Here is a 12,354-nt window from a genome sequence, read left to right on the forward strand (position 1 = left end):
TGCTGTTCCTTCTCTCTCTCTCTCCCATTCACTGAACCAGTGTTATTTCTTGCATTTTTGTATGCTTTTTTATAGTTTTATGTTGTCTCTTACCTCTTTTGTCATCCATGGTGAGGATACAGAATGTTTTGGAAAGCCTGGATGGGACCAGCAGAGAAAGAGGCCATAGCAAGAGAGTTGTAAGATACAAAAATATATTCTTCTACTGAAACAAAGTGACTGACCAAATGGGAGACTTCAGCATCATGTGAAAAGTGAAGCTAATTTATTAGACATTTAAATTAGTCATGAATGCCTTAATATATCCTCTGTCAACATTATACGGAGGGTCACTTTCCTATGAAGTGACAGCTCGCAACCGTCTGTTCCTTGGTGGAGAATGGGAGAATGACAAGCAACAGTTGCATCGTTTGGTGGACAGTGGGATAATGGCCTGCTGCAGGTCTGTTCTTGAGTGTACAAGAGGATGATGGCTGACAACGGGCCTGTTACTTGGTAGACACTGGGATTATGGCCGACGACAGATCCGTTCTTTAATAGATAATGATCTGCAACAAAAACAAAAAATGTTGTAAGTACTCAGCAGATCAGATAACATCTGTCGTCAGAACTGGGTCATTGACCTGCAACGTTAACTTCTGTTTCTTTCTCCACAGATGCTGCCTGATCCGTTGAATGTTTCTAGCATTTTCTGCTCTAATTGCAGATTTCCAGCATCCGCAACAGTTTGCTTTGTGTTATGGTCTGCAACTGTTCTGTTCCTGTCAGTATCTTCATTGGATTGTTTTCACACATGGCCAGAACAAGAAATTGCAACAGGGATTTTCCACATCAATACATATCTGCATCCCTCATCTCTTGATTATCCAACCATTTGAATTATTAGTTGTAAAGTCAAGAGCTGGTGGGGTAGGGAATTTCTGGATGAGTGCTCCAGACATGTCCAAGTTCAGTGAAGCTGAAAATCCCAATCTAGTGCATCCATTAATATTTTAAACATGTCTCCTGCCATCATTAAACTTTTAGCTTAATGAATTCCTGATCAAAAAGGGATCTCCCCTGTCTTGTAGCCTGGCCAATCCATTTTCATACATAAGCAAAGGCAATAGCTTCCATTTAAACCCATGTGAAATCAGAGAAAACTTTGGGAAAATTCTGTTTTTGGCACCATTCTGTCTATTTAGTGGAAGAAGACACTTTATGAACCCTAATAATTCCTGCAGTAACCTGCATACATGTGCTTCTTCTTAGGTAGTCCCTCAATACTGAGATGGGTTGCTTCCACTGTGGTTTAAACATGGCTAATGAGTCCGATGTGTGAACTGCAGACATATGCTATAATAGGGTGCATGAAATATAGTCTGTGCTGGAGCCTCATGTGCTTTAACATTCTCTTACATTAATGCATTAGTATTCCTGGGGAATCCAGGGCTCTTTTGGCATTGAGTGCAGCCCAGCTTCCTCTGATAACACTCACTGAACATGTTGAGTTCACTTCACTGCCTAGAGTAGCTGGGAACTGATTATTGCTGCTGAATGGACAAAAGATTGATGTCCAAAGAACCTAGCGTACTTTCCTCCATGAACCAAGCAAGCTTTCCATAATAATAATAAAAGCAAGATGCTGCAGATGCTGGAAATCTGAAATAAAAACAGAAAGTGCTTGAAATACTCAGCAGGTCAGGCAGCATCTGTGGAGAGAGAAGCAGAATTAACATTTCAAGTCTGTGACCTTTCACCAGAATTTCATCGTGGAATCACATCTAATGAGTAATGTGGTATATGAATTCCAGTGTCGGTGTGATGTCAGGTACGTAGGCTGTACGTCCCAACGACTGGTGGATCGTATCAAACAGGACGTCCCTTCAGCTGTTCACAATAGGCAGAGTACTCACCATACTCAACCAGTCCGTAGTTACAAAACTCAGAACACAATGTCTAATGTTAAATGTAATTCCGTGATTGGACAGCACTTGCTGAACAATCCCGAGTGTGCTAAGAATTATACCAACAACCAATTTAAGATTATTAGTCAGGCTCACAATGTGGCTCACTTACACTTGCTAGAAGCTACATATATTCATATGCAGCGACCTGTCCTCTGCAGGCAAAAAGATCATGTCCGGGCATTGCACCCTTTTTGAATTAAACAAAAGCATGGGGTACTATAGTTCCCTAGTGCATTCTCCATGGCAACACCTTGACCAATCAGAGTTGACTTGCCAACCAATCAGCATTGTTTTGTCATGCAGTATAAATTGTTGCTCCCTTTGAAATTTGGTATTCTTGCATCTGTCCTAAAAGATAACTGTTCATAACTTGTCCAGATTTTTGCGTAGCAATTAAGACTTTGATCAAGCATAATTAGATAAGCACTTAGACTGGAGCTTTTACATCCTGGCTCATTTACAGATTATAGAACCCAACAGAGGTTTTGAAAACAGCTGGACTTTCTCGATCCTTGGTTTAATAGAAGAGACAACTGCCAGTCAATAATAGCTATTCCTAAACCACATTAACCCAATATATATTTAAATACAGCCCCTGTATGTGTTTATATTTGGTCCTTTAGCATTTGTTTTACCCCTTGTAAACACAAGCATATTAAGAAAAACAAATATAATGCAGAAATCTTTCCCTTTAATACTGAATAAAAAGTCTGTTTCATCACGCTTTTAATACAGTGAACATCAAAATCTTCAGTCAATAGCAACAGGCTGTGTTTGTATGAGATATTGATCTCTGCAATTTCTCCAGTTCAAATTCTTCCAAAGATCACAGTAAAATAAGCATGTCTTGTCTTCATCAAACTGACAAAAGGACTTGGAAACCCATTCCTGGAGGAGGAAGAACAAAAAACAAGTAGCAAACTCCATGCTTTTCCTGAGCACAAACCAGAGCCAGCATGACGTTTCTGGATAGAGGATATCCACAGCCAAGATCGTGGAGTTCTGATGTGTCCAGTCTGTGGGCTGGTCCGCAAAGGGGGATTGCCAACATTCAGAGCTGTGCGGAAGACTTGGACGGCCTTCGATTGACACAACTCAATGCATGGAGTCTGTGGCTGTTTTTAATTGAATGAACCATCAGGAAGATAACATTCTGCTTAACTATTAGTGGCATTCTGAGTGGATTAGCATCTGTAATTGGGAGGCAAGGTGCTGATCCTTGTGTGGGAAAAAAGCCTAGCAAGAATTATCCATGCATTAGAAGTGCTGAAGGTAGCGCGTTGAGAGAAATTCCTCGACCGTTAGCAGAGTCCTAAGTTTTTTTCCAGATGCGGCTGACTCAGGCACTAACAAAACAGCTTCTCCCTGTCAAAACAAAAAAGCAAGAGGCAAACTGCTCCCAAATAGGAAATGATCGTTCCAGCTTTCATTCCCCCGGATATCAGTAATTGTTTTACCTATCTTGAATGCCAAAAATGCTGGCCCACTCACAGGGGATGGGGTGGAGCCTCTACTGGAAGACTCGCTCTGATGGTATTTAATATTCCAGTGTTGGGAGCCCAAATGGCCCTGGTGCTCAGCACATGGTCATTTGAAGCTTGAATTCAAATCCAGTCCTGACAGATCAGATTGAAGTCTCTCCCATCTGTTGGATGGAAGGGCTCCACCTGTCAGGTTCCTAATACGTGTGGGCTCACTGCACAAAACTGCACTTATGCCTGGCATTTATTTGCATGAAATCAGTATTCTATCTCCGAGAGACTGGAGAATGAATGGTGCCTGATATAGGAATGCCAGGTTGGCTTATTAGTGGACACTCTTCTCAGGTTATGACAGAGGCATATTGTTGAGGCACTGTAGAGGCAGCTATATTCTCGACTTCATTATTCTACAAATGATCCGCAAGTACTTCAATTTGACACTGGGTGATCAAACTGGGAAATGCTCCTTTCCTCCGAGCTAACATCCTTCCACTTGTGCACACGTTCAACAAAATAAAGAAAACCAATAAAATCCCAGAGTTTTCAGGTGAACCAAAAGTGAGTCCTATACTTTGTCTCACTTTTTATCCAGAGGGATTCCAGAGCAGGTTGCCAGGAGGGGTGGTTGAAGCCAGAACATTGGCCCATTCAGCCCATTTATGCCAGTGCCAACCCTCTGAATGAGCTACCAATTAGTCGCACCCACCTGCTTTTTCCCCATAGCCCTGCAAATATTTCCTTCCCAAGTATATATCCAATTCTAAAGGTTACCAGTGGAACTGCCACCACCACTCCAGATCATAACAATTTGCTGCGCAGAGAAAATTCTGCTTATCTCCCTCCCCTGGCACGCTGGCTCTTTTGACAATTATTTTAAATTTGTGTCCTCTGGTCACCGACCATCCTGCCAGTAGAGACAGTTTCTCCTTATTCACGGATGGTCTAAGAAACAGCTGGATACTGCAATGGGGCAACAGTAGGGTTGGTAATCTTGGGAAGATGAGATCAATGGACCGGCTTCATCTGAACCAATCCTGTGATTTTCTCCTAAACAGATAAAATGTTTAAAGACGATGGATGTTCTCCAGTAGAACATCTTAATGTGCCTTTTCTACACGTTGGCTTCACCAATATTGTTTTGTAACCAGTCATTAGGAAACGTGCTACACAGAGCTGAGATGGTTGGTGCTCAGACAGACATTCTGTCTACCATTTTATTTTGGTATTGATATTTCTTATATGTCATTGAACCATGTGAGCATTCCATTTATATGGCTTCAGTGCATGAATCTAATCTTCTTTTATCCATCCCCCAAGTACCCATTACTTTGCTCCACTACAAGATTCCAATAATCTTTCACATGACATGTTTATTTCAATATCATTCATTTTCTCAAAAAGTGCAAACTAATCTTCAAATGACAGTGAACCACAATGAATGATAATCCAGACAAATACATCCACAAGATAAAAATAGGAGCATAAAAACAGGAGCAAACCATTCAGTCCCTTGGGCCTGTTCCACCATTCATGGCTGATCTGTATCTTAACTCCATCCACCTGAGTTGATTCTGTAGACCTTCATACCCTTACCCAACAAAGTCTTACCAATCACAGTTTTGACATTTTCAATTGACTCCCAGCCTCAATGACTTTTTGGGGAGAGACAGTTCCAGATTTCCACTACCCTTTGTGTGAAGAAGTGCTTCCTGACATCACCCCTGAATGGCCGAGCTCTAGTTCTGAATATTGTCCTCTTGTTCTGGACCCACCCCTCCCCCACCACCCCACCCACCACAGCAAATAGTTTCTCTCTATCTATCCTATCAAATCCTTTAATCATCTTAAACATTTAAATTAGATCGCCCCTTACTCTTCTATACTCAAGAACATACAAGGCTAATTTAATCGAATCTAATATATCCTTCTCACACAAAGTAATTTCAAGGGTCTCTGGAGAACAACCTTCCCTAATTTACCCAGAGATTCTGGACAATGGATGGGGAACAGTTATGAAGTAGGTCCAGTATAATTTACCTGTCTCAGTTGATAGCACTCTCATCTTTAAGCCAGATGGTTGTGGATTCAAGTTCCATTTCAGTGCTGTACTGAGGGAGAGCTGCACTGCAGGAGGCACCATCTTTCAGATGAGATGTTCAAACTGAGGCCCCCCTGCTTATGGCAGATATCAAAAATCCCACGGCACTATCTAAAGAAGAGCAGAGAGTTCTGTTAGTGTCTTAGCCAACATCCATCTCTGAACCAACTCTGCTGAATAACAGATTATCTATCCATTTATCTCACTATGTGTTTCTCGGATCTTGCTATTCAAAACAGTAGTGACTACATTTCAAAAGTAGTTCATTGGCTGTGAAGCACTTTGGGATGTCTTGAGGAAGTGAAAGGTGCTATATAAATAAATGAAAGTCTTATGAGAACCGTGAGCCCCCAGTGTTTATCTTGTTTCCTTACTGCTGTATATCAAGGACCTTCTAATCACAGTGCTGTTGCCACTGTCAATTACTACCTCAGTCTTCTAATTTTCAGAGGCAGTAACAACTGTGCAAAGAGATAAAGCATATTTTAACTATATTATGGTCAGCTGTGGAATTAACTGGATCATCGTTTGGTTCCATTGTTGTTCTCCAGATATTTTGCTCATCGAGGTGAGGTCTGCTGTTGCTGAACAACAAAACATGTCCATTTTGGGACCAGGCCCTGAAATACCTTGGCCTGTGTGCGCTAACACCATAGACATTTAAAGGATTGGTGGGAAAGCAACAGACAGGTGGGCACAAGTGACACTAAGTGTATTCGCCTACCCCACAGAAACTCTGGCTTTGTTATGGGGAGAAGTGGAGAACAGACCTCCGCCCCGCCACCACTCCCGCAACCCCCAGGCTTTGGCAGCATTGACCTTGGCCCCCTGAGCAAGTGGACCGATCTGCACAGTCTTCAGGCACCTTAATCACTCGCCGGCCATGGACCCCAGCAGCAGGGCCTATATGCACACGATTTCAGGCTAGTACACCTTCGTTCACTACAACGCTGGGTGCTGACTGAAAATTGGAGTGGGAACTCCTCACCGATTTCTGACACTGGTCTATTGCTCGTCTTGTAAGCAGCATGCGGACATTCTTGTCTTTATAAGGCAGTGAGGAAACCCCCAAAAACAGTGGAGACCAAGTACAATCATCCCCATATAATCTGAACATCTCAGCACCAGAATCCCACACTCCCAAGACAGTCCAACATGGGGTTAGATACAGATTAAAGCTCCCTCTACACTGTCCCATCAAACACTCACAGGACAGGTACAGCACGGGGTTAGATACAAAGTAAAGCTCCCTCTATACTGTCCCATCAAACACTCACAGGACAGGTACAGCATGGGTTAGATAGATAATTGATGCCGAGAATGGCATTTTAATTTGAGTTTGTAAAAAAAAAACGGGGTCAGATACAGAGTAAAGCTCCCCCGACAATAGAAAGAGACAAAAAAAAGAAAAAGAAAAAAAAAAGAGAAAAAAAGAAAAGAAAAAAAATGGGTTAGATACAGAGCAAAGTTCTGTCCACAATGGTCTGGCATTTTCCATTTCCCTTGCTGGTCATGGGTGATAAGTTAGGGCCAGTTCTGTGCTGTGGACTCTCTGTGACCTGGGTTTAAACTGACCACATTTATTTCCCACAAGACCACTGCAGACAGAGGAGGTGTTCATTCCACCAGTCTGGATTCCGGCCTAAGTGTCAAAGCTCAGCGAATACTGGCTAACCAAGAGCACCACCAGCAGCAGTCCACTTCCCTCACCACCCCCATGTTTAATGCCATTCACCCGCAGCATTTGGCGAATGATTTGCACAATCAACCTTGTTTACTGAGTGCAGCCCAACCATCCCAGGACTCCAACCAGAACAGTACATCAAACCTTAGCTGGGATCTGATACACAGCAGGAGAAAAAAGCAAGCAGTTTGCAATATGTAGACACAAGAGATGAATGGCACTATTACGAGGTGGAAAAATTAATTGTATTGCAGTTAGGAATTTCTATCACGTGGGAACTGCAATTTCCTTGAAATGTTATCCAGCTGTTAGTGATTTGGGGTTCCACACGACAACGTTCTGGTGCATACAAAGACTGGCACAGCAAGATTCATTTCCGCACTTTTCCCAGTCCTGGGCTGGAGTTTTGTTATTTATTTCAAACATGGCATGAAAAATTGCCTGTAGTCCTTTTGTTCTCACTGGACAGATGTGTGTCATTTGACTGTGAAAGACAGGTGTGCAACCTTATAGCATCTTTTCACATCTTAAAACACTTCACACAAATTACTTTGATGTGCAGTCACTGTGTCATGCAGTCATTTTGAACATAGCAAAAACCTACAAGGAGGCAAATGACTGGTTAACTTGCTGGTGTTCGTTGATGGGTTGAATGTTGGCCAGGGCCTGGGAGACCGCCCCTGCTCTTTGTCATTTTATATGTACTGGCCTTTAGTCTGACTCACACCCCCTTACATCACCACCACCCCCACCCCACCCAACACCAGGATGGCCAATGGACTGGCCCTTAGTCTGACTCACACCCCCTTACCTCCCACCCCCAACACCAGATGGCCAATGGACTGGCCCTTAGTCTGATTCACATCCCCTTACACCTCCACACACCAGGAGGACCAATGGACTGGCCTTTAGTGTGACTCCCAACTTTCAACCTGTCTGATTTTGTTGGCCATAACAGGTGTTATACTCCTGTCAGCATGACCCTCAGGGCCATAACAACAAACAAGCCTTGCTGTGCAGTCCTCAGGATGGAAACAACAATGAAGAGCTCATATTCAATCACCTGGTTTGTACTGTTTTACCTGATTTCAGCCAAGGCTGTCATGGGGACAGAACAGAAGGCCCAAGTACCTCTGTGTCAGAGGGTAAAAAGCCAAATCAGCGCTGGTTCCTGTTTTCCTTAATCTTCCTTTTAAGGAATTAACGAGAAGGTTTGAAAAAGAATTTTTCTACACAGTTTGTGGTTAGAGTGTGGAATTCTCTGCCACAGACACGTGTTGAATCACACTCTATAAAATACTTTGAAAGGGAACTAAATGGTTGCTTCGGGAGAAAAAGGAATATTAAGGATTATGGGGAGTAAGCCAAGGAGTAGGGTTAGATGAGGTGCCTCATGTGTAACTACAACGCAGTGTAGACCTCATGGGCTAAATGATGTCTTTTTATGCAGCAATGGTTCCTTGTTATTACCCTGTTACCCATGATAGTAAATGCTCATGGGCAGGTGCAGGGTGAACACAAGACTGGGCTCAGTATGATGCCCCACCATCGCCCTCACGATTGTTTTACGCCAAAGCTCACTGTCAAGATTGCTTATGAGGAACAGTGCTTTGGGTGGGGCAGCAAGGGCTGCCAGTGTCTGGGGATGCTGCAATTCCCCAACTGCAACCTCGAGGATGCTGGGGAGAAAACTGAGGGGAAAACGAAGGAAATCCTACATCATTCCTGACTGCATAAGCTATGGCGTCTCATGGATATCTGCATAAAATGCTCACCAAGGAGGGATCGGCACAGCATAAAAGGATTGTGTGTTCCATCACCCAGCAACCGAAAGCATACCTCACTGTCATTGCACTACTGGATCAAGACTAAAATGGGCTACGTAAATTTTTTAAAATAGAATTGCACAACAGAAACTCTGAGGTCCAACTCGGTGAGAACATAACAAATAGGAGCAAGGGTAGGCCATGTGGCCCCTTGAGCCTGCTACACCATTTAAATCGATCATGGATGATCTGATCTTAGCCTCAACTCTATTCTCCTGCCTGTTCTCCATAACCCTTTCTCCCCTATAGTTCAAAAATCTGTCTATCTCAGTGTTGAGTACATTCAGTGAGGCATAAGCTAGAAGGAGGAAGGGGAGGCTTATATTCATTCTACAGTTGTCTATGATTTTCCCGTTAAAATATTCGGAAGATTTGAATGATGAAGTCTTGGAGACGGACATCTCTTGCGTACATTCTCTAGTGAAGCCGACCAATATGGCTCATCTTCATGTTACATCAGTAACAGCTTCAGGCTATCCATTGAATGGAATTCAATCAACCTAATCAGGCTGGGACATCAAATCGTCCCCTGATTTTATATATTTCCTTCCTCCCTGCCTCATACCTTCTTCAAGATGACAAGACTTTTATTTCCTTTTGTCTATGACTATGTATCAATGGATCTCTACAAGCCCACCCCCTGTACTGTGTCAGGTATACCCTATTATTGATTGATGTGGCTCTTTAATCACATTTCCCTATACTGTGCTAAGTAAACACCACTAATGATTAGTTCTGGAGCTTTCCTCCCCTCCCCCATTGAGCTGCCTGAGGAACTGAGCAGAATTTCCTGCTGCTTTAATATAATTGTGACTTAAACAAGCAAAGTCAAAACCCACAGCCTCTGACCACATGTGAAACAAGCCTCCATCTGAAAGAAAATTCCCGACATTGAAGGGAACCGACATTCCTGGATGAAATACAGTAAAACTGCAGCAAAAGTACCTGAAATTCCAAACACTGAAACTGTTCCCACTCACCATACCCCACACAGTCTAGTCATCAACAGGACACACTTTCACTTAGACATTAACCTCTCTGTGACTGGAGCTTTTAGTGAAGACTGAAAACAGCAGTCTCAGATTCCACACTTTCAACATTAAGTCTCTGTAATGTAACAGTTTGGTTGTTCAATGTTGAGTCCAGGCCCTAGGGCTGAAACTTTCAACTGTCCATTTCCTGCACCACGGAATTTTCCCCCAAAAATTCATTGCTTTATTAGACACCTCTGCACTGAGGTTTGTCTGAGCCTCCCTGTGGGTGAGCGTCAGGATGATCTCATTGGGGTCAACCAAATTGGCATAGGTCGAAGAAAATATTTACATTTGTATAGCACCTTTCATGACCTCGGGATATGCAAAAGTACTTCACAGCCAATGAAGTATTTTTGAACAGTCATCATTGATGTAGTGTAGAAAATGCAGCAGCCAATTTACACACAGTAAGCTCTCACAAACAGCAGTGTGATTATAACCACATCAATTGTTTTTTACCAATGTTGGGTGAGAGATAAATATTGGCCAGACACCAGGGAGAACTCCGTTGCTTTTCATTGAATAGTGTCTCGGGATATTTTACATCCACCTGGGAGGGCAGATGGGGCCATGGTTTAACATCTTATCCAAAAACAGTATCTCAGACAACGCAGCACTTCCTAAGTATTCACTGGAGTGTCAGACTAGATGTTGTGCCCATGTCTCTGGATTGGGAATTGAATCCACAGCCTTTTAACTCAGAAGCAAGATGCTACCAACTGAGCCACAGCTAACTTGTTGAACTCTAGGCATCGCATTGGAAACTGGTGGGAAATTACACGCTGCTGTTTTAAAGGGCTGCTGCGATTCGAATAGCTGTCTCTAGGTGTAAAATTCAAGCACACAAATCTCTAACAAGATTTGTACAAGCGAGGATATTCAGATGAGGCAATGGACGTGTCTTTGGAGCAAGTGTGTCAGAAGATGGTCTTCTTTCCATGGTGAGGTATCCAGATAAGCTGGATGGTAGGAGAGAGTCACAAACATTAGTGCTAATGGCACCATTCAGTAGATGTAACTGGAGTGCCAAAAGGAGACAATGAGCTGAGCAATTCCGCCAAAATAGGAGATTCTCCCTGACAATGACGGGATGTAGAGTCATCTCCCACCCACACAGTCGATACTGTAGTTTGAATGTTTCACATGAATGGCCATTTTGTACCAATAATTTACCATTTCAGTATTCCTTTTCTTGGTTCAAATACTGTTCCCATGACAAATCCTTCCATCCTGCATGATGCATGTTCACTCACCCCCACCATAGGCTGCACACTGAGAATGGAGAACTGCTGTATGTGCTTCTGGCAATCTCCAAATCTTACCTATTCTATGCTTGCCGAAGAAAGCAAGAGGGACAGAAGCCACAGGGAACCTCTACCCTCTACCCTCTGCCCTGCTTTGATGAAGCAACTGTAGAAATCAGGGGCACAGAGGAAGCAGGAAATGGGGAAGTCGAGACCTACCCAGCTCAGGGTTTGAACTAAACTTCTGCAGCTATTCGGTGATATCCTATTCGCTCACTACCACCAAACCATACGCCATGAACAATTCCATGCCATTCAATTCAACAGAAAGCTACACCAAATAACGGGAGCACAGTGGATCACCTTAAAGTGAGAGTTGCCTCGGAAACAGGAATTGACCTCCCATAATCCTGTTCAAATGATGGCAGATTTGCTGCACATTGATAGAGCGATGGTCCTTCCAATTCATGACTGCACAGGAGAAGGACTGAGCGAGGGGGGACGGGCAGGAGGAAGGAAAGAAAGACAAAGTTTATATTGATGTAGTGCCTTTCACAACCACAGTACATTTCAAAACGTTTCACAGCTAATAAAGTACTTTGAAGTGTAGTCACGGCACAGCAAGGACCTACACATAGGAATGAGATTCAGTGATGTTAGTTGAGGAATATTGAGCAGGACCCCAGGAGAACTCTCCTGATCTTTATTGAATAGTGCCACGGGGCCTTTTACATTCACCTGGACCTTTATCTGCCCAGTAAATACAATTCTAATTTTTCAAGTCTCCTTTAGTTGCACCTTATTCCTGGTACCATTGCTAGTGAATCCACATTGCACTTTTTCTCCATGATTTTAATATACTTTCTAAAATGGGGTGCCCAGTACTTTATCTGGGATCTAATCCAACAGCTTCTCCACATTCATTATCCCATCCTTGCATTTGTATTCAACGGCTCACATGTAAAACCTAGAATTAAAGCATGGCTACCTGACATGAACCTGACCAGAGCCGAGGACAAGTGTTGGGCTCGGGTCTGG

The 12,354-nt window shown here is 43.1% G+C and overlaps 1 long non-coding RNA gene across 1 annotated transcript; it reads right to left on the bottom strand.

Annotated features, from left to right (window-relative positions):
- Positions 1-242: 242 nt before the first annotated feature.
- Positions 243-11,792, bottom strand: LOC137373509 (uncharacterized). The gene is made up of 2 exons (XR_010975638.1): positions 11,680-11,792; positions 243-548 (listed from the first exon to the last, which is right to left on the bottom strand). It is a non-coding gene; the product is annotated as an uncharacterized lncRNA (long non-coding RNA).
- Positions 11,793-12,354: the final 562 nt, after the last annotated feature.

This window comes from Heterodontus francisci, chromosome 9 (genome assembly GCF_036365525.1).
Source record: "Heterodontus francisci isolate sHetFra1 chromosome 9, sHetFra1.hap1, whole genome shotgun sequence".
Classification (NCBI taxonomy): domain Eukaryota; kingdom Metazoa; phylum Chordata; class Chondrichthyes; order Heterodontiformes; family Heterodontidae; genus Heterodontus; species Heterodontus francisci.